This window comes from Oryctolagus cuniculus, chromosome 12 (assembly GCF_051225735.1).
Source record: "Oryctolagus cuniculus isolate XC-2025 breed Fujian yellow rabbit chromosome 12, ASM5122573v1, whole genome shotgun sequence".
Lineage (NCBI taxonomy): Eukaryota > Metazoa > Chordata > Mammalia > Lagomorpha > Leporidae > Oryctolagus > Oryctolagus cuniculus.
Genome location: NC_142878.1, coordinates 14,158,049 through 14,185,017, shown reverse-complemented (window position 1 = coordinate 14,185,017; position 26,969 = coordinate 14,158,049). Strand labels below are relative to the sequence as shown.

Sequence of the window (26,969 nt, the reverse complement as noted above, 5' to 3'; positions counted from 1 at the left end):
ATGTGGAGGGCCTGGATGGACTGGCACACCTTGGAAAGTCAGCGATGTTTCCTTTGCCAATGGGGCTGGTAGCACTACCTCATGGATTGTGGCACTTTAACCACAGCTTTTGCCCCAGGTAAACTGGAACCCACCAGGAGCTTCCTCTGCTGATCTTATCTGGCAGAGGGAGGTAGTAATTTGTGAATAGACAGCAGGGGCAGGTTCTGAGTACACTGGTTCCATCTTGTGATTTGAATCAATGGGCCCAGGTGAAGCTTTCCAGGAAGTCACCCCTGTAGGCATAGTGAGTCTGCTAAGCTCTGCTCACCTTGCCTATAAACTGCTTGGCATGTTGGTCATTGGGCCAGAGAAGGCCACTCAGTATGGATTAACCTGCAGGAAGCTGCTACCTGTACCACTCCTTCTGACCCAAGAAGCCCAAGTCTGGGCCAATAACCTGGTTGGACATGCCAGCATGGGCAGCACCTTGTCATCAGAGGACCAGTCGCATGAGGTGCACTCAAGGAGTCCCTGATGGGGCCCTGATCTACCAATATGGCATGCCATTCCAGGCTTTGGTGCTCTGATGCGGGCTGTATGCACACACTGGAACCTGGCATCACTGTCTGTGTACCCCGAAGACACCTTCCTCCTATGGTTGCTGCCCACCAAAGTCCCAAAATGAGTTTTGGGCTCAGGATGCACAAATGTCCTCTCCTCCCTTGGGGCCTTGATGCCTGCCATGTAGGAGCTGATGCCCAGGCACAGCAGTGGCCCTGCCATCATTGCTGGGCTCAACTCAATTTGAAGCCCAACCATGTGCCCCCAGGAAGAAGCATCTAATGGAGATTGGACAGGTCTGGCCCCACTGTACAGATGCCCTGGCATCTGTATGAGCAAGCACTGGCCAGAGCATCCCTTCATGCTAGGTTCTAGAGATCCCACAACCCATGTGAAACTCCGTGGCTGCCATGCACCTGCAGACCAGGCTGTCCCACTAAACATCCCTTATTGCTTAGTGTGGTTTTTGGTCCTGGCATCCTATAGAATATGAACTTACCACACACAGACCCTAGTGTCCTCCCACCTCTGGCTAAACCAACAAGGCAACTCAGAGATTATGCAGCCCACTTAGGACAAGTGGAGGCACTGGCACCATGTGGATCTTAGCTTAGGATCCATTACCATCCCTCAATTTGCCCCTGCACCAGGCCAGGGGTTCGAGCAATATGTTCTTGACCTCAGAACCCAAAGGGCACAGCCAGTTCCAGAGCACTGCCCAAGGCTGCCTTTCTGTATCTCCTTGGGTCCACTCCTCAGATTTGTGTTCAGTGATCCACACTGATACCCAGCTTCCCCATAGAGGCCCCATTCTCCTCTCCATCTACTCACCTGGGACCTGTGATGAACAGAGCCCCACGGTGCAGCACATCTCACTGAAAGAGACAATGGAACAAAGGAAGCTGAGTAAGGAGCCCCCAGAACAATCCTACAACTTGGTCAGAGGAGACCATACGCCAATCTCAAGGAGGAAGCTGGAGCTTGGGTAGATTCTACAGGAGCAACTATTCCCTACCTTGGGACTGCATCCTGGCCTGGGGGGCCTTGAAGTTACTACTTCCCCATGTCTCTTCCCATGGAAGACACCTGGTTACTCCAAGGTGCTTTTGCACCACAGTCACTAGGCTGGGCCTCAGTGTAAGCCTATTGAGCATGATTTTTAAGTTATCATCTCTCTTCAAGATAACATGGGGTTCTCATCATCAACTCAACCTCAGGAACCACACCAAAGGAAGCCCCTGGCACCATTCCAGGGCCAGGTTTCTGATGGATTGCATTACCTTGGATAGTCCTGGATGTTTCCATCTCCAATAATGCTGGTGCCAGCAGCTCATGGACCACTGGGGCTTTGAGCATAGCCCTTGCCCCTGGGGCAGTAGAACCCACAGGGCCTCCCTTTGATGGCATCACCTGTGGGACAGGGAGGCAGACAGGTGTGAATAGATAGCAAGGTCAGGTTAGGGTGCACTGATTCTACAGTGTGCCTGGGGACTTGTTGGCTCAGGTGAGGATTCCCATCTCTGTAGGTATTGTGGCCTGGCAGGCTCCAGGCACATCGCCTAAGAGATGCTGGCCTCTTGTCAATAGGAGAGAGAGGGCCACTTGGGCAGGATAGAAAAGCTAGAACCAGCTACCTGCACTGCTCCTTCCTACCCCTGAGACCCCAGACCAGACTGGGAACCTGGAAGGACAAAAAAGTGATGGCCTGGCCTCTGCATAGAGGGCAATTTCCATGAGACATATCCAAGGAGCACCCTGAGGGCCCTGGGCCTATCAACAGAGTCACCATACAGGCCGCGGAACTCAGGTGCAGGTTGCGTGAACACTTCAGATCCTTGGAGCTCAAGCTGTGCCCCCAAAGACAACTTTCTTTTAGGGTTGCTGCCCAAAACCATCATGTACACAACTAAAAGATGGGGTACGGGCATCAGGATGGGTCATGGCCCACTCATCCTGTGGGACCTTGATTTCTCCCGTGGAAGAGCAGGAACCCTGGCATCCTTGCTGGGCTAAACTCTGCCCAATTTCTACCCACATGGCCTTTGTTGTCAGCCCATATACAAGGCAAACAGTGGGGATGTAGAGTACCTGGCACATTGTTGGTGCCCTGGCCCAGTCTAAATAGCTCAGAGTGTGGGCATCAGTCCCTGCATCTTAGGGTCCAGTGGTCATGAAAATCCCAGGCTCCCAGGCACTTAAAGAACTGGCTGCCCTGCAAAACCTCCCTTTCTGCCAAGGTGTCCTCCGCCTTGGCCTCCTTGGTAATCTAAAACCAGCCCTTGCACAGCTGCCTGTTCCCCAGTGTCAGGCCACATCTATCCATACTAGCAAGGCAATCAAGAAACACTGTAGTCTATCTGGGAAAAGTGGGAGCAACGGCGCCATGTGAACCTGCTCTAGGAACCACTGCTGTACCTTGCTTGGGCCTTGCACCAGGCCAGGGGTTCAGGAAAGTTATAGAGACCTCCAGAGCCCAATGGGGCACAGCTCACTCAAGAACACTGCCCAAGGCTGCCTAACTGTGACTCTGTGGGTCTGATCCTTGGCTTGAGTAGAGTGACCTGCCCACAACATCCGCTGACCTTGAGATCTAACACCACCCTCCATCCACTCACCAGGTTCCTGGGTTGAAATTTTGCCAGGCTGGGCAACTCTTCTCACCGGGGATGTGCTTTGGCCCCGTTGGCTCAGGGGAGGCTTCTTGGGAGCCCACCCCTGTAGGTATGGTGGGTGCAGCAGGCTCTGCCTACCTTACGTAAGAACTGATGGGCTCACAATCACTGGGACAGAGTGCCACTCATGCAGTGTCATCCTACTGGAAGCAGCTGCCGCCACTGCTCCTTCAAGCTCTGGAGACACATGTCCTGGCCAGAAGCTGGACTGGACAAGCAACTAAAGTTCCAGCAATCAAAATTCCAGCCCAACAAGTGAAACAGAGAGAGGCCCATGGGGCCCTGGGCCTGCCAACACAGTGTCACCTCAAAGGCCCAGGCCCTCAGGGGCAGGCGGCTTAAACATACTGTATCCTGGGAGGTCAGGCTGGGCCCAGTGGTGACCCTGTCCTATGTTTGCTATCCACTTCAGTCCTGAACATGTCTTAGTAGTGGGGTACAGGCATCAGGCTGTACCAGGGCTAACTCCTTCTGTGCGGCCTTGGTCCCTTCCATGAAGGAGAGGGTCTGGGCACAGGAGGAACCTTGGCATCCTTGCTGGACTAAACTCAGTCCTAAGCCTACCCATGTGGCCTAGGAAAGAAAGTCCCCGACTGAGGCAAGCAGCAAGGGTGTGGGCCTGTTGGTCACTTAGACAGAGAGGGCCACTTTGGCTGGGTCACTCTGCCAGAAGCAGCTGCCCCGACCACTCATTCTTGCCACTGAAGACATACTGGGCTGGGACCCAGTCTGGACAAACATGCACTGTCTGTCTTTGGTGTTAGAGGACTGGTGGGACAAGGTGTACAAAAAGAGCCACAGGAGTCTCTGGGCCTACTAACAATGTGTTGCCTTTGAGGCTAGTGTTCTCAGTTGCAGACTGCATGTACACAGTAGATCCCAGGATCTCAGGTCATGCCCCCCCCCCAGTCCCAGCAACTCTTCCAGCCACAGTCCTGTACACATCCTAAAGATGAGGCAGTAGGGCTAGTCTCTGGAAGCCTTGGTTCCAGAGTGTGCTTTGAACCCATCATCCCATATAAGCTTCTCAGGAGGCCACTGCTATAGGCGTGGTGGTCCAGGCTAGCCCTGTCCAGCTCACCCACAAACTGTTGGGCTTGTTGGTCACTGGGCCAGAGAAAGATACTCATGCCATGTTGTCCTGCTGGAATTGGCTTCCCCTACCACTCCTTCCTACCCCAGATGCCCTATATCTGGATTGGACATTCAAATGCTAGCTGGGTATTAGCAGTACAGGACCAGTGGACTCGATGCACTCAATAATTTTCTTGGAGGGTGCCCTGGATCTACCAAAACAGTGTGCATGTCCAGGCCCTAGGTATTCAGGTGCAGGCAGTGTGTATACACTAGAACCTGGTAACTCAGGCTGGGTACCCTGAAGGTTCCTTCTTTGTATGGCCTACTAAATTCCAAATATGGGGTTTGGGCATCAGGCTGGACAACGGCCTTCACCATCAATGGGGCCTTGATGCCTCCGTGGAGGAGAAGGACCCCAGGCCCAGGGGGCCCTAGCTTTGTTGTGGGGTTTAACTCAGTCCAAAGCCCAATCAGGTGGCCCATGAATGCAGCCAATCTATTAGGCACGTGGTGGGATGTGGTGTGTTTGGAATCACCATCTAGGTGCCTTGGCCAAGTATAGGCAACCACTTTATTGTGCACTGGCTGGAGGGTCCCTGCATCCTAGGGTCCAGATGGTCCTGTAATCTACTTAAATCTCCCAGGCTGCTAGGCCCCTACAGAGCCAGATGACCTGCCAATACCTCTCTCTGTGCATGATATAGTCCTCAGCCTAGGCCTCCTACCAAATCTGAGAGCTGTCCCACATGGAGGCCTGTTCCCAGTGTCTTGCCACACCAGCAAGGCAATCCAGAGTTGTTGCAGCCCAACCTGGGCAAATGGGGCACTGGGAGCTGCCAGGCCTCCAGGATCTATCGCCAAACCTCAGTTGGACTACACAATGCCAGGAGTTCAGTTAAGGCATTCTGGACCTCAAAGCCCAAAGGGGCACAGCTGGCTCTTGAATATAGCCTGAGGCCAACTTCCTATGTCTCCATGGGGCCACCCCTTAGGCTCAAAACAGATAACTCGCCCAGATGCAGCTCTGCCTTGGAGGCCCAGTGATCCTCAACATCTACTCACCTGGGATGCCGGAGAGCACATCTCACTTATATAGGCAAGGGGACAAAAGGAGATGAAGAAAGAGCCCCCAGTGCTGGCCTGTAATTTGGCCAGTAGGGAGCACACGCCATGACCATGGAGGAAGAAGCTTGGGTGTATCCTGCAGGAGCAACTGCATGGGGACTACACCCCAGCCTTAGAGCCTTGAAGTTTCCCTTACTGCCTCAGTGTGGTCCTTGGCACCGGTCTCCTAGTGAATCTCAGCCCTACCACTGCTCAGAGGCCTGATCTCCGGTGCCTGGTCAATTCTTCCCACACCAGCAAGGCAACCAGAGCTGTTGCAGCCCAACTAGACCCAAGGGGCAGCACTGGCCTCAAGTGACCCCTCCCTCAGGAACTATTTCCATTACTCTCTTGGCCCCAAACAGGCCAGGGGTTCAGGTAAGTCACCCTGATTCTCAGTGCCCAGAGAGGCACAGCTCACTCTGGAGCATAGCCTGAGCCTTCCTTCATGGGTCTCTTGGTTCCACCCATCAGGCTCACATCAGGTGACCAACTAAGACCCAGTGATGTCCCACACAGGCCCCATGACAACCTTCATCCACTCACCTAGAACTCCTGGTCCAGAGGAGTTCCATTGTTTAGCTCATCACACTGAAAGACAGAAGGGGAAGAAAGAAGCTGAGAAAGGAGCTCTCAGTGCAGCCCAGCAACTCATACAGCAGGGATAACACACCAAGCCCAGTGAGGAATGAGCTTGTACAAATCTAGCATGAGTAGCCTCTCCTGCTTGTGGACACCCTGGCCTTGGGGCCTCAAGGTCTCTAGTCCCCAGGGTCTCTTCCCATGGAAGGCACCTGGTTACCCCAAGGTCTTCCTGCACCACTGTCACGAGCTGGGCCTCAGCGTAATCCTATTGAGCATGATTCTTAAGTCATCATCTCTCTTCAAGACAGCATTAGGTCTCATCATTGACCCAATGTGAAGCTATAGGCACCATCACACATCTAGGGCCCAGAAGGATTATCTTACCACTGGCAGTTCTGGATGTTTCCTCTGGGAACGTGGCTGGTACCACCAGCCCATGGGCTGCGGGGCCTTGCAGTAGAGGACAGGGGCCTGGTCCAAGAGTGCCTCTGGCATCCTTGTTGGGATCAACTCAATCCGAAGACCACCCATGTGGCAAGTGAAAACCAACCCCTGGACATGGAAAGTGCCAGGAATGGGCATAACAGGCAGCACCATACTGTTGACCTTGCCAGGGTGTAGGCATCCCCCCAGCCAGGCACTAGCTGGAGAATTCCAACCCACTAGGGTCCAAAGGCAACCCACATGAAGCTCCCAGGCTGCTAGACATCTACAGAATCAGCTGCCCAGCCAAACCCACCTCGGTGCTGAAGTGTGGTCCTTAGCCTAGGCCTTCTATGGAATCTGAGTCCCACTGCCTCACAGAGGTCTGATCCCCAGTGTCTACACTCATCTGGCCATACCTGCAAGGCAACCCAGAGAAACTGCAGCCCAACTGGGACAAGTCGGGTACAGGCCCCCCATGAACCATCCTCAAGGAGCCATTTCCATTCCTCACTCTGATCTTGCACCTGGACTGAGGTTCAGGAAAGGCATTCTGGACCTCAGAGCCCTAAGGGGCACAGCTCACTCGGGAGCACAGCCTGAGTCTTCCTTGTTGTGTCTCCACGGGTCTATGCCTCAGGTTTGCTTCAGGTGACCTGGCTAGAGCCCCTGCAGCCCCACACAGGCCCACTGACACCCTCTATACACTCACCTGGAACCCACGGTGAAAAGGTACCCATCTGTGCAGCTCCTCTCATTGAAAGGCAGAGGGAAGGAGATGAAAAAGAGCTGAGGAAGGAGCTTCAAGCCTGGACCCACATCTCAGACAGTGGGGATTACACAAAAAATCCAAGGAAGATGGAGCTTGGATTCATCCTGCATGAGCAGCCTTCCCAGTCTTGGCATTGTGGCTGCCAGGTCTCCAGTCCCCAGGGTCTCCTCCCCTGGAAGGCACCTGGTTACCCCAAGGTCCTCTTGTACCACTGTCACTAGGCTGGGCCTCAGCGTAATCCTATTGAGCATGATTTTTAAGTCATCATCTCTCTTCAAGACAGTATGAGGTCTCATCATCGACCCATCCTCAGGAACCACACCATGGGAATTCCTGCCAGCTGTCACACTGATAGGGCCTGGATGGACTGGCTTACCTTGGGCAGTCCTGGACATTTCCTTCTCCAACATAGCTGACACCATCAGTTCGTGGGCCGCTGGGGCCTTGACCACAACTCTCGCCATGGGGGCTGTTCCCCATGTGGCATCCTCTGCTGATATCCTCTGCAGGATAGCAAGGTGGTCAGGTGTGAACAGAGAGCAGGTGATGGCTAAGGTGTACTGGTTCCAGAGTGTTCTTTGACTGTTGGCCCAGATGAGTCTTCCCAGAATGATGTCCCTGTAGGTGTTGGTTTGTGTGAGCCCTGCCCATCTTGCTGGAAAACTGTTTGGCCTGTTTGCCACTGGACCAGAGAGGGCCACTGAAGCTGGGTCAAAATGCCAGAAATGGCTTATCCCTCTGCTCTTTCCTTCCCCAAGCCCCATTCTGGGCTGAGACCTGAGCTGGATAAAAAAGGGCTGGCACAGATTTGGTATCAGAGGATAGATGGCATGAGAAACAACAAAGGAGGCACCAGTTGAAGTCAGAACACCTTTTCTGAACTCCTGGCCTAGTGTGGGTGGCAGTGGATCCTGGGGATGGATTCAGACGGGGCCAATGTCCCCAGTTGTCCTACATGTGCTGCAGTGGCTCTGGGTTGCCTTGCTTTTTTTGTTCTGTGGTTGGGAAGATACTGAGGATCAGGCCTCTGTGAAGGGTGAGGCTCATTCATGGGGGGCCCAGGTGGATGACCACACCCAGTCATCTACCAACATGGCATCTACCAACATGCTCCTACCAACATGGCATCCCTGTCCCGTCCTGGGTGCTAAACTGTAGGCAGTGGACATGTACTGCATCCCTGGAGTTCTGGCTATGAACCCAGCATACTTTCCTCCAATGGTCTCTGCCTACCACAGTCCTGTACACATCCCAAAGATGGAGGTGAGGCATCAGTCCAAACCATGGATCATTTGTTCATGGGTCCTTGGTGCATCCCATAGAGGAGGGGCCCTGGAATCCTTAGTATGCTCAAATCAGTCCAAAGACCATCCACGTGACAGTGAACGCCAGCCCCTGGATGAGGCAAGCACCAGGGATTGGACATGGCAGGCACCACTGGACAGGTGCCCTGGGCTAGGTGTCAGAAGCCCCCTAACTGGGTAATGTCTTAGTCTCTTGTGTCCTAGGATGCAATGACCAAGAAACACTTGTGAAGCTCCCAGGCTGACAGAAACTGGCAGAGTGGGCTACCATGCCAAACCTCCCTCACTACTGGGTGTGGTCATCCACCTGGGCCCCCCATGGAGAGCCTCACCCTTCACAGAGGCCTGATCCTCAGTATCTTCCCAACCACAGAACAAAAAAAGCAAGGCAACCCAGAGCCACTGCAGCACATGTAGGACAACTGGGGACATTGGCCCCGTCTGAATCCATCCCCAGGATCCACTGCCACCCACACTAGGCCAGGAGTTCAGAAAAGGGGTTCTGACCTCAAAATTCAAAGTGGTATAGCTCACCCTGCAGCACAGACCAAGGCTGCCTTCCTGTGTTTCTGTGAGTCTACGCCTCAGGCTTTCACTAAGTGATTTGCCACAATACCCAGTTTTTCCACAGATGCGCCATAATCCTCGCTGTCCACTCACCTGGAACCTGGGACACAAGGGTGACCGGACAGGCAGTACATCTCACTGAAAGAGACAAGGGGATGAAGTAAGCTGCAACTCAGTCAGCTTGGAGCACACACCAAGCCCAAGGATGAAAAAACTTGGTTAGGTCCTGCATGAGCATTTGCTCCCATCCCATCTGGGACTGTGTCATGGCCTGGGGGCCTTCAGGTCTCCAGTTTCCAGGATCTCCTCCTCAGGAAGGTATGTGTGGTCCACGGGATCCCCTTGACCCACTGTCACTAGGCTGGGCCTCAGCATAATCCTATTAAGCATGATTTTCTTTTCATCTAAAAATATGGAACACTTCACATGTCATACTTGAGCAGAGGCTATGCTAATCCTCTCTGTATCATTCCAATTTTAGTATATGTGCTGCCAAAGTGAGCACGAGCATGATTTTTAAGTCATCACTGTTCCAGACAGTATGAGTCACATCATCGGTCCAACCCCAGGAAATATTCTATGGAAAGCCCATCCCACCATCCCACCTCCAAAGCCCAGGTGGATGGACTTACATGGGCAGTATGGATCATTGGCTTGTCCAACAGGGTTGGCACAATAAGCTCATGGGCTGCTTGGGCCTTGACCATGGCCCTTGCCCCCATACACTGGAACCCAATGGTTCTTCCTCTGGTGATATGATCTGTGGGACAGGGAGGGGGCAGATATGAAGAGACAGCAGGGGCATACTCTTGGCATACTGATGCAGCATGCTTTGGCTCCATCTGCCCTTGTGAGTCTTCCCAGAATTCCACTCCTGTGGGTATAGTGGGTTTGGTCAAGCTCTACCCACCTTACCCAAGAACTGCTAGCCCTCTTGGTCCCTGGGCCAGCATCCACCATTGCTCCCTCCTACCCCAATACCAAGGTTCTGGCCTGGACCTGGGCTTGAAAACCAAGCCCTGGAACCAAAGTGGCTTGAGGACTGGTTGAATGAGACACACCCAAGGAGGCCTCCATGGGGTCCTGGGACTAACAACATGGTGTTCCTACCAGTCCTGGGTGCTCAGGTCTAGGCTAAATGTACAACCTGCATTCCTGGAGTTCATGTTATGCTTCTCAGATACAACTTTCTCCTGTGGTTGTTGCCCAACTCAGGCCTGTACACAAAAGAAGGGGCACAGGCACTAGGCTGAACCATATTCCACCCCTATGGTGGGGCTTTGGTGCCCACCATGGAGCAGTACAGGCACTAGGGGTACAGGCACTAGGCTGAACCATATTCCACCCCTATGGTGGGGTTTTGGTGCCCACCATGGAGCAGTGAGAGCCTGAGGCCAGAACCCAAGGTGGAGCACATAAGCCCCATTACCACTGTCATCCACTAACCTGTGACTTGGGTCAAAAGAGTGTCCTGCTGGGCTACTATGCTCACTGAAAGACAGAGGGGGAAGAAAGGAGCTGAAGAAGGAGCCACAAGAGGGCCACACAATTCATACAGTGGGGAGCACGCACCAAGTCCAAGGAAGATGGATTTTTGGTGAATTCAGCACAAGCAGCCACTCCTGATTGCAGATGCATCCTGGCCTGAGGGTTGCCAGATCTCTGAGTCCCCAGGGTCACCTCCCCTGGAAGGCACCTGGTTATCCCAGGATCCTCTTGCACCACTGTCACTAGGCTGGGCCTCAGCGTAATCCTATTGAGCATGATTTTTAAGTCATCATCTCTTCAAGATACCTGAATTCTCATCATTGACCCAATCCTAGGAACCACTCCATAGGAAGTCCCTGATGCAGAACAACTTCCAAGGTCTGGATGGATTGGCTTACCACTGGCAGTCCCAGATATTTCCTTCTGCTACAGAGCTGGTACCAGCATATCAATGGCTACCGCTGCCTTGATCATAGCCCTTGCCCTCCATGCCCTGGACCCCAGGGTGCTTCCTCTGCTGGCATCATCTGTGGGACAGTGTGGGGACCAGGTGTGAAAAGACAGCAGTGGCAGGATCCGTGTAGTGTTGTTCCAGAGTGTATTTGGCCATGTCCACCTAGGCGAGCCACCCTTGTGGGCATGGTGGTTCACGCTCTCCCTTCCATGACTCAATATTTTTGGCCTGTTGATCACTGGGCGAGAGATGGCCAACTGGGATGAGTCACCCAGCCAGAAGCAGCTACCTCCACCACTTCTTCCTGTCCCTGAAGCTTAATTTCATTCTGGAACCCAAGCTAGACAGGTATGTGCTGACCACCCTTGGTGTCAGAGGACTGGTGGCAGAGATGTACAAAAAGAGGACCTGGGGGACCCTGGGCCTACTAATATGGTGTTGCCTTCAAGCTAGTGTGCTCAGTGCAGGCTGCATGCACACAGTGGATCCCAGGATCTCAAGCTGTGCCCCAGCAACTCTTTCCTACTATGATCACTACCCATTGCAGTCCTGTATATATCCAAAAGATGCTGGCATCAGGCTGGAGTATGGCCTACCACCAACTTGCATCCTTGAAGCCTCCCATGAAGGAGTGGGAGTCCAGGCCCAGGAGGGCCATTGGCATCATTGCTGGGCTGAACTTGATCCAAGTCTTACATATGGAGCAAGTGAATGCCATCTTCTGGATGAGGCAAGAGGTGGATATGGGGTCTGCTTGGCACCACCTTGAAGTTTCCCAGGCCCAGTTGTCAGCAACCCCTGATCTGGCATCAGCCAAAGCATTCATGTGCCTAGGGTCCAAGGCCCTGTGACCCATGTGAAACTTCCAAGTGGTCATGTGCCAGCAGAACTGGCTGCCACACCAAACCTCTCTCCCTGCCTTGCTGTGGTCCTCAGGCCAGGCCTCTGACTGAATCTAAGACCCACAGCATACACAGGCCTGATCCTGTGTGTGCTCACTTCCAGCCAAAGCAGCAGGGCAACCCAGAGCCTCTACAGACCACCTAGGTTGAGGGGCAGCACTGGCCCCTCATGAACCCTCCCTCAGGTACTGTTTCCATTCCTCACTTGGGCCTAGCACCAGGACATATGTTCAGGCAAGCTGTTCCGGACTTCAGAGCCAACATGGGCACAGCTTGCTCAGGAGTGTGGCCCAAGGCTTCCTTCTGTGTCTCCCTAGGCCACGCCTTAGGCTTTCATTGGGTGACCCTCCCTGATATCCAGCTCCCCCACAGAGGCCCCATGACCCCTCCATCAACTCACCTGGGACCTGGGACTCGAGAGTCACCCACTGGGCAGCTCATTTCACTGAAAGAAATAGGGGGAAATGGAGCTGAAGAAGGAGCCCCCAGCATGGCCACAGAACTCGGCCAGTGGGTAGTACACACCAAGTGCAAGGAAGAGGAAGCTTGGTGGATCCAGAAGAGCAGCTGCTCCTGACTGGGAACTGCATTCTGTCCTGGGGTCGGGGAGGGCTTGAGATATCTAGTTCAAAGGTTCTTTTCCTCTGGAAAGCATGTGTGAACACTGGGGTCCTCTCAATCCATGAACCACTGTCACTACACTGTGCCTCACTGTAATCCTATTGAGCACAATTTTTAAGTCATCATCTCTCTCTGACACAATATGAGGTCTCATCATCGACCCAACCCCAGGAACCATATCATAGGATCCTATTCATGCCACCCACATGTAGTGTCCCAATGGATTGACTTACCTCAGAGATTGTGGTGTATTTCCTTCATCAGTGGTCTGGGAACCAGCAGCTCATGGGTCCCTGGGGCCTTGGCCACAGTCCTTGTCCCTGGGGCACTCGACCCCATAGGAGCTTCCTCTGGTAACATCTGTGGGACAGGGAGGTGAATGGGTGTGAACAGATAGCATGGTCATCATCTCTCTTCAAGATAGTATGAGGTCTCATCATCGACCCAAGTCCAACAATCATGCCTCATTAACCTCTTCATGCCACTCCCCATGGCCCAGATGGATTGACTTACCATAGGCAGTCCTGAATGCTTCCTCTGTCAATAGGGCTGGCACCATCAGCTCATGGGCTGCTGAGGCCTTGACCATAGCCCTTGCACAGGGGCACTGGACCTCAAGGGGGCTCCCTTTGGTGACATTATCTATGGGCCAGAGAAGGGGACAGGGGTGAACAGAAAGCAGGGGCAGACTAGGATACAGTGGTTCCAGAGCATGCTTTGGCCCCTTAGGCCCAGGTGAGACTTTTCAGGTACCCAGCCCTGAGTGTGGTAGTGTTGGGAAAGTTCTGCCCACCTTGCCCACAAACACCTGGGACTCTTGGACACTGGGACAGAGTGCCAGTTGGGCAGGATCGTCCTACTGGAAGTGCTTCCCCTACCACTTCTTCCTGCCTTCAAGTACCCCAGTTCCTGACTGGGAATTGAAATGGACAAATGAGCAAGGCCTAGCCTAAGCATCAGAATTGTGGTCCCTCAAGACATACACAAGTAGTCCACCATGGGACACTGGGATAACCAATATGGTGTTTTTGTAAAGGCTGTCATTCAGGTGCAGACTGTGTGCTAACACTGCATCCCAGGAGCTGATGTTGTGCAACCTGGAAACACTTTCCTCTAATGGTCACTGCCCACCTCAGAATTATACACATCTCAAAGATGGGGTCAAACACAGGGCTGGACCATGGCCCATTATTTCATGAGACTTTAGTGTCTCCCAGGGAGGAGTGGGAGCCTGGGACCTAGAAGGGTCCTAGCATCCCTGCTCGGCTCAACTAAGTCCAAGCCCTCCCACGTGGGATGCGGATTCCAGCCCCTGGATGAGGCAAGTAGCAGGAAAGGGCCTGCTTGGCACCACTCAGCAGGTACTATGGCCCATGTGTCATCCCCCCCCATTTACCGGGCATTAGGCTGAACTTCCCTGCAGCCTAGGTTCTAGCAGCCCTAAGTACTGCATAAAGCTCCCAGACTGCCTGGCACTTGCAGAGCCAGCTGCCCTGCCAAATGTCCCTGGCTGCCTCAGTGTGGTCCTTGGCTCAGGTCCCTTAGTGAATCTCAGCCTTGCCCCTACTCATTGTCCTGATCTCCAGTGTCTGCCCATTTCTGTCCATACCAGCAAGGTACCCAGAGTGGCTGCAGCCCACTTAGGCCAAGTGATGACACTGGCCTCATGTGACACCTCCCTCAGGAACTATTTCCATTACTCTTTTGCCCCTCTAAACAGGCCACATAAGTGCTTCACATAAGTTGATCTGCAACATGGAGTTTAAAGTTGCATAGCTCATGCCCGAGGCTGTGTTCCTGGGTCTCCACGAGTACACCCCTCAGGCTCATGACAGGTGACCTGCCAAGACTCCCTGCTGCCCCCCCACAGGCCTAATGACACCCTCTTTCCTAGCACCACAAGTACAAGGGTGCCCCGCTTGGCAACTTGTCTCACTGAAAGACAAAAGTGACCGAAAGGACTGAGGATGGAGCGTCCAGCGTAGCCCTGTGACTCGTACAGCGGGGAGCACACACCAAGCCCAGTAAGGAAAGAGCTTGTGCAATTTCTGCATGAGCGGCCTCTCATACCTGGGGGTGGCATCCTTGCCTGAGGGGCATTGAGGTCTCCAACCCCAGGGCCTCCCTGCAGAAGGCACCTGGTACCCCAAGGTCCTCTTGCACCACTGTCACTAGGCTGGGCCTCAGCGTAATCCTATTGAGCATGATTTTTAAGTCATCATCTCTCTCTGACACAGTATGAGGTCTCACCATCGGCAACCAAGGAACCATATCATAGGATCCTATTCATGCCACCCACATCTAGTGTCCCAATGGATTGACTTACCTCAGAGATTCTGGAACATTTCTTTCATTAGTGGGGCTGGAGCCGCCAGCTCATGGGTCTTTGGCTCTTGACCACAGCCTTTGTTCCCACAGCACTGGACCCCATAGCTACTTCCTCTGGTAACATACTTTGTGGGACAGGGAGTTCAATGGTTGTGAATAGACTGTCAGGGTAGGCTAGGATACACTGAGCCCCATTGGCTCAGGTGATGGTTCCCAGGAGGCCGCCCCTGTAGGTATGGTGGGTCTCTGTAACAGGGGGGCCCACTCAGGCAGGGTTGTCAGGATGTCCTGAATGTAGCAGTTTCCCCAACTATCCTTCCTGCCCCTGAGACCCAGGTCCTGGTCGGGAACTGGGCAAGCAAGCAATGCCCCAGCCTAACAATCAGAGTTCCAGTTCTATGAGACATACACTAGGAAGCTGTCACTGGGCCCTGGGCAATCAACACAGTGTTGTCATACAGTGCAAGCACAACAGTTCAGGCTGCATCAACACACTGGATTCTGAGAGCTCAGGCTCTGCCCCATGAGACACCACCTTCCTTTGATCACTGTCTACCTCAGAGCCATACACTTTCCAAAGCGGGGGTGTCAGTATCAGGCTGGACCATGGCCCATTTCTGTCATGGGGACTTGGTGCCTCCTATGGATGACAGGAGCCTGAATCCAGGAGGGTAAATGGCATCCTTGCTGGGCTCAACTCTGTCTAAAGAGTCCCCATGTGGCAAGGGAAAGCCAGCTCCTGGATGAAATGGTACCATTGGTGGGCATGGTGGGCAGCACTATACAAGTGCCCTGGCCAGGTTGTCACCACTGCCTTGACCAGGAACTGGCTGGAGCACCATGCCCACTAGGGTCCCATGCCTTGCGATGCATGTGAAGCTCCCAAGCTGCCAGACACCTGCAGAACTGTCTGCCTTACCAAAACTCCCTCAGTGCCACAGTGTGGTCCTCAGTCTGGACCTTCTATGGAATCTGAGAGCTGCCCCTGCAGAGAGGTCTTATCCCCACTGCCCACCCACATTGGCCATACCAGCAAGGCAATCGTGAGCCACTCCAGCCCATCTGTGAAAAGTGAGAGCATGGGCTCCACATCAATCCTCACACTAGGAATAATTTCCATTCCTTGCTCTGCCCTCACAACAGGCCAGAGGTTCAGGAAAGGCATTCTGGACCTCACAGCCCAAAGGGACACAGCTCACTCAGGAACTCGGACCAAGGCTGCTTTACTGTGTCTCCATGGGTTGATGCATCAGGCTCACTTCAGGGGTCTCTCTCCGAAACCCCTACTGCCCCACACAAGCCCACTGACACCCTCCATACACTCACCTGGAAACTGGGCAAAAAATGCCCTGTTGTGCAGCTCCTCTCACAGTAAGACAGAAGGGGATAAAGGAAGTGAAGAAGGAGTCCCAAGCATGGTCCTGAAACTCAGACAGTGGGGAGCATACATCAAGCTCAAGATGGAGCTTGGGTGCATTCTGTAAGAGCAGTCACCCCAGTCTGGGCATTGTATCCTGGTCTGTGAGGTCTCCAGTACCCAGGGTCTCCTCCCCAGGAAGGCACCTGGTCACCCCCAAAGTCCTCTTGTACCACTGCCACTAGGCTGGGCCTCAGTGTAATCCTATTGAGCATGATTTTTAAGTCATCATCTCTCTTCAAGACAGTGTGAGGTCTCATCATTGACCCAACCCCAGGAACCACACCCCAGGAAGCCCTGGGAGCCATCCCACCGATGGGGCCTGGGAGGATTGGCTTACCTTGCGCAGTCCTAGAAGTTTCCATTTCCAATGACTAACACCACCAGCTGGTGGATCACTAGTCGCTGAACAGATCCATTGCATGGGGTTTGGACCTCACGTGGCTTCCTCTGCTGACATCACCTGTGGGACAGGTAAGGGGTGTGTATGAACGGACACAGGGGCAGGGTAGGGTGTACTGGTTCCAGAGTGACCTTTGACTACATTGGCACAGGTGAGGCTTCCCAGGATACTATCCCTGTGGTCATATTGGTTCAGGAAAGCTCCACACACCTTGCCGCAAACTGCTGGGCCTTTTGGACATTGAACCAGAGAGGGCCACTCAGGTTGGGTCACTGTGCTAGGAATGGCTACCTGCACTGCTCCTTCCTTCCCCTGAGCCCAAGTTTGATAGGGACCTGGGCTATATAAGAAAGTGCTGGCAGACTTAGAATCACAGGACCTCTGGCAAGAGAGGCTCAAAGGAGGCCCCAGTAGGGCCCTGTGCCTACCAACATGGCATCCTCATCCTTGCCTTGCTGCTAAACTGTAGGCAGTGTACAGGCATTGCATCCCAGGAACTCTGGCTGTGTACACTGGAGACACCTTCCTCTTATGGTCTACACCACAGTCCTGTACAGATCTCAAAGATGACAAAGGGTCATTTATCCACTTCATGAATCATTCGTTCATGGGGACTTGGTGCATCCCATGGAGGAGTGGGAGCCCAGGTCCAGGAAGGACCTTGACATCCTTAATAGGCTCAACTCAGTCCAAAGCTCACCCACATGATAGGGAACACCATCTCCAGAATGAAGCACACCCTGGGGATGGAGCCTGGCACCACCGTGCAGGTGCTCTGGTCTGAATGTCAGAATTCACCCGACTAGGGTCTGTCTGAAGGTCCTGTATCCTAGGATACAGCGACTCCATAACACACATGAAGCTTCCTGGCTGCCAGGTACCAGCAGAGCCCACTGCTGTGCCAAACCTCCCTTATCTGTAGGACAGGTAGGTGAATGGGTGTGAACAGACAACAGAGGCAGACTAGTATACACAGGCTCCAGAGCATGCTTGGCCCCACTGCCCCAGGTGAGACTTCCCAGGAGCTCACCCACATAGGCACTGTGGGTCAGGCAAGCTCTGCTGAACTTCCTGAAAACTGCTGGGCCTCTTGGTCACTATGACAGACAGGCCTACTCAAGCAGCATTGTCCTGATGGAAGCAGCTTCTCCTAATGCTTCTTCCTGCCCCTGAAACCCAGGTTATGGCCTGGAACTGGACTGGACAAGCAAGCAATGGCTTGGCCTAAGCATCGGAGTTCTGGTTCCATGAGACATACCCAAGGAGTACCCCTCCTCATCAGCCCGGGCCCTGGACAACCAACATGGTGTCACCATAGAGGTGTTTCCATCAGGACAATGCTGCTTGAGTAGGCCTGTCTGTCACAGTGACCAAGAGGTACAGGCTTCATCAACACACTGGATCCTGAGAGCTCAGGCTTTGCCCCACAGAGACATCATCTTTCTATGACCACTGTTCACCTAAGTCCCCTACATATTCCAAAGATGAGATAAGGAAATCGGGCTGGACCATGGCCCTTTCCTCCCATGGAGTCTTGGGGCCTCCCATGGAGGAGCAGGAGCCTGGGCCCAAGAGGTACACTGGCATTGTTGCTAGGCTCGACTCAGTCCGAAGGCCAACCATATGGTCCACAAATGCCAGCCCCTGGACCAAGCAAGCAGAGAGGATAGGGTATGCTTGGTGCCACCCTGTATGCACCATGGGCCATGTGTCAGCACCTCCCTTACCAGGCACAGGCCACAGCATCCCTGCAGCCTAGGCTCCAGCGGAACCATGGCCCACATAAAGCTCCCAGGTACCTGCAGAGCTGGTTGCCCTGCCAAATATCTCCCTGCCTTGGTGTGGTCCTAAGCCTGGGCCTTAAAATGAATCTGTGCCCCACCCCAACAGAGGCTTACCCTGTGTGCACCCACTTCTGGCCAAACCAGCAAGATAATGCAGAGCCACTACAGCCCACCTAGGCTGACAGGTAGCATGGCCCCTCATGAACCCTCCTCAGGAACTGTTTCTGTTCCTCAGGAGAGGCAGGACTGAGCAGTCGCTTGTGCAGGATGTACCAAGCCCCATATTCCTTGGTCTTGGTGTGTGCTCACCACTTTCCAAGTTGAGAAGCTGCACTGGGGGCTGTACCAACAAAACCTCCCTTACTGTCTTGGCCTGTTCCTCAGCCTGTGTCTCCTTGTGAATCTGAGCCCTACTGCTGCTCAGGGGCTTGATCCCCAGTAACTACTCACTTCTTCACACACCAGCAAGGCAATATAGAGCTACTGTAACCCACCTTGTTCAAGTAGCGACACTGGCTTCACACGACCCCTCCCCCAGGGAGTGTTTTAATTCCTCGCTTGGCCCTCTCAGCATGGCAGGGGTTCAGGTAAGTTGATATGCACCTCAGAGCGCAAGGAGACATAGCTCACCCAGGAACATGGCTGGAGGCTATCTCCCTGGGTCTCTGTGGTTCCACCCATCAGGCTCATGTCAGGTGATCCATCCAGACAATCTGCTGTCCCACACAGGCCCAATGACACTCTCCATTCACTCATCTAGAACCCATGGTCCAAGGGTGCTCCTCCTGGAATCTCTTCTCAGTGAAAGATAGAAGGGGCAGACAGGAGCTGAGGGAGGAGCCCCCCCACAATGCAGCCCAGCAACTTGTACAGTGGAGAAAATACACCAAGCCCAATGAAGAAATAGCTTGTGTGAATCCTTAACGATTAGCTGTTCCTGCTGCAGACCGCATCCTGGCCTGGATGGCCTTGAGGTCTCCATCCCCCCGGGTACCCTAGAAGGCACATGGGTACCCTGGGGTACTCTTGCACCACTGTCTCTATGCTGGGTCTCAGTGTAATCCTATTGAGCATGATTTTTAAGCCATCATCTCCTCGAGACATCATGAAGTCTCATCGTCGACCCAACCTCAGGGACCACCCTGCGGGAAGCACAAGGCACCATGCTACATCCAGAGCCTGGATTGATTGTCTTACCTTGGGCAGTCATGGATGTTTCCTTCTCCAACATGGCTGGCACCCCAGCTCATGGGCCACAGGGCCCTTGACCACAGTCCTTTTGTTGGGCACTGGTACCCTAGCAGGGTTTCCACTGGTGACATCTGTGGGACTGGGAGGAGGGAGGTGTGAAAACACAGCAGGGGCAGGCTAGGGTGCCTTTGTTCCAGAGCATGCATTGGCTCCATCGGCCCAAGTATGGCTTCCCAGGAAGCCACCCCTGTAGGTGTGGTCGAGCCAGACAAACTCCACATACCTAGCCCAAGAACTGCTGCGCCTGTTGTCCACTGGTCCAGAAAGAGTTACTTGGACTAGGTTGCCCTACTGGAAACAGCTTCCCCTAAAGCTCCTTTCTGACCCCAGTACCTAGGTTCCAGCCAGTACCCAGGTTGGACAACTAAGTGATGACACCCAATTGAGTTCAGAGGTCTGCTCACATGAGACACACCCAAGGAGGCCCTGGTAATGCACTGGGCCTAACAACAGGTGTCACTGTACAAGCCCAGGTTCTCAAATGCAGCTGGCATGCACACATTTGATTCCTAGAGCACAGGAACTACCCTTTGGAGATATTTTCCTCCTGTGGTCACTGCCATTCAAAGTCCCATACATATCCCAAAGATGGGGTACCAGCATCAGACTAGACCACGGCCCATCCCTACATTGGGGTCTTGTTGCCTCCCCTGGAGGAGTAGGAATTGGGCTACAGGAGGGCCTTGGCATCCTTGCTGGGCTCAACTCAATCTAAAGCCCACCCACATAGCCTGCAAAGGCCAGCCCCTAGAAAAGATATGCAGCAGAGATGGGATATGCCTGGCACCACTATGCAGGTACCCTGGACCAGGTATGGCAATCCTCTGACCAGGCATTGGGTGGCATGTCCCTGAATCAGGGCTCCAGCAGTTCCACTACCCATCTAAAGCTCCCAGACTGCCAGGCACCTGTAGAGCCTGCTGACCCAGAAAACCTTCCTCCTTGCCTTGCTATGGTACTTATCTCAGGCCTCCTAGGGAAAATAAGCCCCTTCTGCCCACAGAGGCCTGACCCCAAGTGTCCACCAACTTCTGGCCAAACCAGCAGAGCAACACAGAGCTCCTGCAGGCCCACCTAGGACAAATGGGGACATTGGCTAAACTTGAACATTGGCCAAGAACCATTGCCATCCCTTAGTTGGCCACCAAACCAGGCTAGGGACTTGGGGAAGGCATTCTGGACCTGAGAGCCCAAAGGTTAAGAGCTCACTTTGGAGCACTGCCTAAGGCTGCCTTCCTGTCTATCTGTGGTTCTACCCTTCAGGCTTCATTTGGTGGCCTGCCTTGATACCCAGCTCCCTCACAGAGGCCCCATGACCCCAGCCATGAACTTACCTGGCACTTGTGCCATGAGGGTGAACTGCCAGGAAGCACAGCGCACTGAGGGAGACAGAGGATGAAAGGAGCTGAAGAAAGAGCCCATAGCATGGCCTGTAAGTCAGTCAGAGGGGACCACACACCAAGCTTAAGGAGGAAGAAGCTTGGATGAATCATGCTAGAGCAGTCACTCCTGCCTGAGGACTGTGTCCTGGCCTATGGGCCTCAAGGTCTCCAGTCCCCATGGTCTCTTCCCTTGGCAGGCATATGGAAGCCCCAGGGTCCTCTTGCACCATTGTCACTAGGCTGGGCCTCAGCGTAATCCTATTGAGCATGATTTTTAAGTCATCATCTCTCTTCGAGACAGTATGAGGTCTCATCATCGACCCAACCCTGGGAACTACCCCATGGCACCATATCAGTTTCAGGGCCCGGGTAGATTGGCTTACCATGGGCAGTCCTGGTCGTTGTCATGTCCAACATGACTGGCAGTACCAGTTCATTGCCTTTGGGGCCTTGACCATAGCCTTGGATTCAGGTAACTGGAATCCAAGGGGCTTCCTCTGTTGATACCATCTGTGGGACAGAGAGGGTCTGGGAATGAACAGACAGCAGGGGAAACTTCTGGGTACACTGTTATAAGATTGTGCTTTGACATCATTGGCTCTGGCGAGTCCTTCCAGGATACTAACTCTGTAGGCATGATGATACTGGGCTAGCTCTGCCCACCTTACCAGAGAACTGCTGGGCCTGTTGGTAGCTGGGCCAGCATCCTTCACTGCTCCCTCCCGACCCCAGGACTCAGGTTCTGGCTGGGACGTGGGCTGGACAACCAAGAAATGGCAGGGAATTAGCATGAGAAGTGCTTGAACCATACACACCCAGGGAGGCCCCATAGGTCCCTAGGCCTAACAACAAGTGATCACTGTCCAGGCCTGGGTGCTTAGGTCTAAGCTACATACACACACTATCCCAGAGTTCCCTCTGTGCTTCCAAGATACACCTTCTTCCTGTGGGCACTGCCCAAGTCAGTCCTGTACACATCCCAAAGATAGGATACAGGCATTAGATTGGACCATGACCCACCCCTACTGTGGGGCCTTGGTGCCTCCAGTGGGGCAGTGAGATCCCAGTCCAAGAGGGACCCTACCATCTTTTCTGGGTTCAGCTCAATTCAAGACCACCCATGTGGCTTGAGAATGGCAGCCTTTAGACGAGGTAAGCTATGGGGCAGAGAATGCCTGGTACCACCATACAGGTAGCATGGCACTTGTGGTGGCACCCCTTGAATGGGCAGCAACACGATCATCCCTTTGTCTTAGGCTCCAGTGGCCTGGCCACCCATCTGAAGCTCCCAGGCTGATAGCGATCTATATAGTTCCTGACCTTCTAAGCTTCCCTCCCTGCTTTGTTGTCTTTGGCCCAGACCTCCACTGAATCCAGAACTTGCCTTCTCACAGAGGCTGGTTCCTCAGTGTCTCCCCACTTTTGGCCACACCAGCAAGGCAACCCCGAGCCACTGAGGCCCACCGAGGCTAACACTGGCACCACATGAATCCTCTCTTGGTAAATATTTCCCTATACAAGGCAGGAGTTCAGGTACAGCATTCTGATCCGCAGAGCCCAAAGGGACACAGCTCACTCAGGAGCACTGCCTGAGTCTGCTTTCCTGTGTCTCCATGGGTCTACCCCTGAGGTTAGTATCTGTTGACCCACCCAGACCACCAGCTGCTACACATATACCCCATTACTACCACCATCCACTCACCTGGGACCAGGGTCAAAAGGGTGCCCTGCCAGGATACTCTACTCACTGAAAGACTAAAGAGGACAACAGGATCTGAGGAAGGAGGGCCTAGTGTGGACCCAGTCTCAGACAGTGGGGAGCACATACCAAGCTCAAGAAAGATAGAGCTTGGGTACATCCTGCTCAAACACTCATTCGTGCCTGCAGACTGCATCCAGTCCCCAGTGTCTTCTATCCTGGAAAGCACCTGGTTACCCCAAATTCCCCTTGCACCACTGCCTCCAGGCTGGGCCTCAGTGTAATCCTATTGAGCATGATTTTTAAGTCATCATCTCTCTTCGAGATAGTATGAGGTCTCATCATTGACCCAACCCCAGAAACTACACCATGGGAAGTCCCTGGTGCCATCCCACCTTCAGGGCCCAGAGAGATTGGCTTACCAGAACAACAATTACTTTGGCAACAGAGTTGGTACCATCAGTTCTTGGGGTGCTACGCCTTGACCACACCCTTGCCTTCTGAGCCCTGGACCCCAGGGTTCTTCCTTTGCTGTCATTATCTGTGAGATAGGGATGTGGATGGGTGTGAACAGATAGTAGGGCAGACTAGGGTGCACTGGTTACAGAGCATGCTTTGTTTTCATTGGCTCAGGTGAGGCTTCCCTGAGGCTGTCCCTGTAGGCATCTTGGTTTGGCAAGCCCCGCCAAAATTGATGGAAAACTGTTGCGCCTGTTACCCACCGGGCTGGAGAGGGAAACTCAGGCTGGGTTGCCATGCTGGAAGTGGATAATCCCACTGCTCCTTCCTTTACCTTTGAGCCCAAGTCAGGACCAGGACCTGGACTAAACAAGAAAGCACTGGCACAAACTTGGATTCAGAGGATGGGTGATATGAGACCCATTAAAGGAGACACCACTTGGGCCCCACTCCAACCAACATGGCATCCCCATCCACTCTGGGCACTAAGGTATAGGCTGTGTGTACACCCATTGCATCCTGGGAGCTTAGGATATGCACCTTGGAGACATCTTCTTCTTATGGTCTCTGCACACTGAGTCCTGTACACATCCCAAAGATGGGAAAGGGGCATCAGCCTGGACTGTGGATCATTCATTAGTGTGGTCATGATGCATCCAATGGAAGAGTGGGAGCCCAGGACCAGGAGGGGCCCTTGCATTTTTAGTAGGCTCCACACAGAGGAAATCCCATTCATGTGAAAGGGAACACAAGCATAGGGTATGGGGCATGTCAGACATCACTATACAGGTTCCCTGGGTTGGTGCCAGAATCTCCCTGACTGAGAAATGCCTGAGGGTCCTCCGTCCTAGGATGCAGTGACCCCAGAACACAAGTGAAGTTCCCAGACTATCAGGCACCTTCAAAGCATGCTTCCACATGAAACTGTCATTTTTTGGTGTGGTTGTCTATCCAGGCCACCTATGGAATCCAAGTCTGAAGCCAGCAGAGGCCTGACACCCAATACCTGCCCAATCTCAAAACAGTCAACCCAGAGCCACTGCAGCCCACCAAAGACAAGTGGGGCTACTGACCACACATGAACCCTCCCCCAGGATCTATTGCCAATCCTCAGTTGTCCCTTACACCAAGCCAAAGGTTTGGGTAAGGTATTCTAGACCTCAGAGCTCAAAGGGGGAATAGCTTGCTCTGGAGCACTTCATGATGCTGCCATCCTGTGTGTCCATGAGTCCACTCCTTATGTTCATGACAGGTAACTCACCCAGGCCTCCAGATCCCTGCAGAGGCCAAGTGATCCTCAGCATCCATTCACCAGGACACAGGGCAGCACACATCTCATTGAAAGAGAATAGAGGACAATAGGAGCTGAAGAAGGAGCCCTCAGCACAGAACACAACTCGACCAAAAGGGAGCATAAAGCCCAAGGAGGAAGAAGCTTGAGTGGATCCTGCAGGAGCAGCTGATACTCCCTGGGGACTGTATACCAGCCTGGGATCTCAATGACTCCAGTCTGCAGGGTCTCCTGCCCTGGTAGGCACATGTGTGCCATGGGATCCTCTTGTACTGCTGTCACTAGGCTGGGTCTCAGTGTAATCCTATTAAGCATGATTTTTATGTTGTCAACTTTCTTTGAGATAGTATGAGGTCTCATCACAGATCCAACTCCAGGAACCATACCATAGGATCTCATTGGCATATTCCCCTCTCTAGGGCCTAATGGATTGGCTTACATAGGGGAGTTAGGGATGCTTTCTTCACCAGTGGAGCTGGTACCACCAGCTCATGGGCCCCTAGGGCCTTGACTACAGCCATTGCCCCTGGGATATCGAACCCCACCAGTGCTTCCTTTGGTGACATCATCTATGGGACAGGGAGGGGAATGAGTGTGAACAGAGGACAGGAGCAGGCTAGGAATCACTGGCTCCAGAGCATGCTTTGACCATGTGGGCCCAGGTGTGGCTTCCCAAGAGCCCACCCATGTGGGCATGGTGGGTCAGGCAAGCTCCACCAAACTTGCTGGACCTCTTGGTCACTGTGACAGAGAGGGACACTTGGTAGGATGGCCTACCAGAAGGGGCTACCCCCACTGCTCTTTCACACCCCTTAGACTCAAGTCCTAGTCAAGAACTAGACAAGCAAAGAGTGGCCTGATTCAAGCATCAAGTCTCCATTCCCATGAGAGATACCCAAGGAAGGCCACTGTGGGACCCTGGGCCAACCAACAGTGTCACCTCACAGGCCCAGACCCTCAGGTTGCAGGCTGCCTGAACACACTGTATCCTGAGAGGTCAGGCTGGGCCCCACAGAGACCCCATCCTCTTATGTTTGCTGCCCACCTCAGTCCCAAGCACGTCCCAACAATGGGGTATGGGCAGAGGGCAGGCCGTGGGCAACTCCCACTGTGCAGCCTTGGTGCCTCCCATGGAGGAGCAGGATCCAAGGCCCAGGTGGGGCCCTCTCATCCTTTGTGGGCTCAACTCATTCCAAAGCCAACCCATGTGGCCTGGGAATGTCAGCCCCTAGAAGAGGCAAGCAGCAGGGATGCGGCATGCCTTGGCACCACTCTGCAGGTACAACGGACCATGTGTCAGCACCCCCCAAATAGGCACCTGCTGGAGTGTCCCTGAATCATGGCTACAATGGCTCTGTGACCCACGTAAAACTCTCAGGCTGCTAGGGACCTCCAGAGCCTGTTATTCTGCCAAACCTCCCTCATTGCTTTTGTATGGTTCTCAGCCTGGGTCTCCTTGTGAATCTCATCCCTGCCCTCCCTCTGTGGCCTCATCCTAAATGCTCACCCACATTTCCTCAGAGCTGCTTCAACCCACTTAGGAAGAGTGGTGGCAGAGGGCCCATGTGACCTCTCTCTCAGGAACCCTTTGCATTCCTCTCTTGGCCCCCTTAACAGGCAATATTTTCAAGTAAGTTTATCTGCACCTCAGAGCTTAATGAGGCATAGCTCACCCAGGAGCATGGCTTAAAGCTATCTTCCTGGGTCTATGTGGTTCCAAATAGCAGACACACGTACTGTAACCCACCCAGAACACCTTCTGCCCTACACAGGCCCAATGACATCCTCTATTCACTCACCTAGAGGGGTCAATGGTGTTCTACTGGGCAGCTCATCCTACTGAAAGACGGTTGGAGAAGACTGCACAGCAACCAGTCCTGCCTGCAGATCACGTCCTTGCCTGAGGGCCTCGAGGTCTCTAGCCCCCATGGTCACCTCCCCCGGAAGGCACCTGGTTACCACAAGGTTCTCTTACACCACTGTCACTAGACTGGGCCTCAGCATAATCCTATTGAAGATGATTTTTAAGTCATCATCTCTTTGAGACAGTATGAGTTCTCATCAACAACCCAACCTCAGGAACCAAACCATGGGAAGCCCTTGCTGATGTCCCACCTCCAGGGCCCAGATGGATTGGCTTACCTGGGCTCTTGTGAACATATCCATTTCCAATGGAGCTGGTAGTACCCGCTCGTGGGATGCTGGGTCTTGACCGCCACCTTTGTCTCTGGGGCACTGGAACACATGCAGGCTTCCTCTGGTGACATATCTGTGGGACTGGGAGGAAGAGGTTGTGAATGCACAGCAGGGGCAAGCTAGGGTTCATTGGCTCCAGAGCATGCTTGAATGCCTTCAGCCAAGGTGAGGCTTCCCAGGAGGCCACCCTTATAGGTGTGGTGGAGTCAGAGAAGCTCTGCCACCTTGCCAAAGAAATGTTGATACT

General features: G+C 53.5%; 1 long non-coding RNA gene, 12 other non-coding genes and 2 pseudogenes across 19 annotated transcripts in view; all 15 read right to left on the bottom strand.

Moving 5' to 3' along the window:
- The window catches only part of LOC103351271 (uncharacterized), a 159,936-nt gene that overhangs the window by 85,190 nt on the left and 47,777 nt on the right, over positions 1-26,969 (bottom strand). Inside the window, exons 10-27 of one of the 7 annotated variants that reach the window (XR_016217279.1) lie at positions 26,669-26,803; positions 24,497-24,569; positions 23,199-23,317; positions 21,746-21,835; positions 21,461-21,587; positions 21,030-21,074; positions 19,642-19,774; positions 16,598-16,720; positions 16,167-16,261; positions 13,026-13,154; positions 12,746-12,872; positions 9,680-9,807; positions 9,141-9,185; positions 7,553-7,679; positions 6,721-6,823; positions 6,366-6,533; positions 5,943-5,987; positions 1,824-1,953 (exon numbers count right to left, since the gene is read on the bottom strand). This is a non-coding gene — a long non-coding RNA (uncharacterized LOC103351271). Of the gene's footprint in view, positions 1-23; positions 160-1,374; positions 1,419-1,823; positions 1,954-5,942; positions 5,988-6,365; positions 6,534-6,720; positions 6,824-7,116; positions 7,156-7,552; positions 7,795-9,140; positions 9,186-9,679; positions 9,814-10,933; positions 11,063-12,291; positions 12,337-12,745; positions 12,873-13,025; positions 13,155-16,166; positions 16,262-16,597; positions 16,721-19,641; positions 19,775-21,029; positions 21,075-21,460; positions 21,588-21,745; positions 21,836-23,198; positions 23,318-24,496; positions 24,570-26,668; positions 26,804-26,969 lie in introns of those variants that run through there. The other 6 variants (XR_016217280.1, XR_016217281.1, XR_016217285.1 and 3 more) reach the window with 6 other exon arrangements.
- LOC127483949 (small nucleolar RNA SNORD115) lies at positions 1,671-1,752 on the bottom strand. The gene has a single exon (XR_007910740.1). It is a non-coding gene; the product is annotated as a small nucleolar RNA SNORD115 (small nucleolar RNA).
- LOC127483925 (small nucleolar RNA SNORD115) lies at positions 6,231-6,311 on the bottom strand. The gene has a single exon (XR_007910716.1). It is a non-coding gene; the product is annotated as a small nucleolar RNA SNORD115 (small nucleolar RNA).
- Positions 7,401-7,481, bottom strand: LOC127483901 (small nucleolar RNA SNORD115). Its single transcript, XR_007910692.1, has one exon. It is a non-coding gene; the product is annotated as a small nucleolar RNA SNORD115 (small nucleolar RNA).
- On the bottom strand, positions 9,454-9,552 carry LOC127483877 (U6 spliceosomal RNA; annotated as a pseudogene).
- LOC127483946 (small nucleolar RNA SNORD115) lies at positions 10,785-10,862 on the bottom strand. Its single transcript, XR_007910737.1, has one exon. It is a non-coding gene; the product is annotated as a small nucleolar RNA SNORD115 (small nucleolar RNA).
- Positions 12,595-12,675, bottom strand: LOC127483954 (small nucleolar RNA SNORD115). Its single transcript, XR_007910745.1, has one exon. It is a non-coding gene; the product is annotated as a small nucleolar RNA SNORD115 (small nucleolar RNA).
- On the bottom strand, positions 12,894-12,958 carry LOC127483990 (small nucleolar RNA SNORD115; annotated as a pseudogene).
- On the bottom strand, positions 14,691-14,773 carry LOC127483957 (small nucleolar RNA SNORD115). The gene has a single exon (XR_007910748.1). It is a non-coding gene; the product is annotated as a small nucleolar RNA SNORD115 (small nucleolar RNA).
- Positions 16,446-16,526, bottom strand: LOC127483915 (small nucleolar RNA SNORD115). Its single transcript, XR_007910706.1, has one exon. It is a non-coding gene; the product is annotated as a small nucleolar RNA SNORD115 (small nucleolar RNA).
- On the bottom strand, positions 19,492-19,570 carry LOC127483959 (small nucleolar RNA SNORD115). Its single transcript, XR_007910750.1, has one exon. It is a non-coding gene; the product is annotated as a small nucleolar RNA SNORD115 (small nucleolar RNA).
- Positions 21,320-21,400, bottom strand: LOC127483912 (small nucleolar RNA SNORD115). The gene has a single exon (XR_007910703.1). It is a non-coding gene; the product is annotated as a small nucleolar RNA SNORD115 (small nucleolar RNA).
- Positions 23,047-23,127, bottom strand: LOC127483921 (small nucleolar RNA SNORD115). Its single transcript, XR_007910712.1, has one exon. It is a non-coding gene; the product is annotated as a small nucleolar RNA SNORD115 (small nucleolar RNA).
- On the bottom strand, positions 24,815-24,895 carry LOC127483967 (small nucleolar RNA SNORD115). Its single transcript, XR_007910758.1, has one exon. It is a non-coding gene; the product is annotated as a small nucleolar RNA SNORD115 (small nucleolar RNA).
- Positions 26,519-26,597, bottom strand: LOC127483962 (small nucleolar RNA SNORD115). The gene has a single exon (XR_007910753.1). It is a non-coding gene; the product is annotated as a small nucleolar RNA SNORD115 (small nucleolar RNA).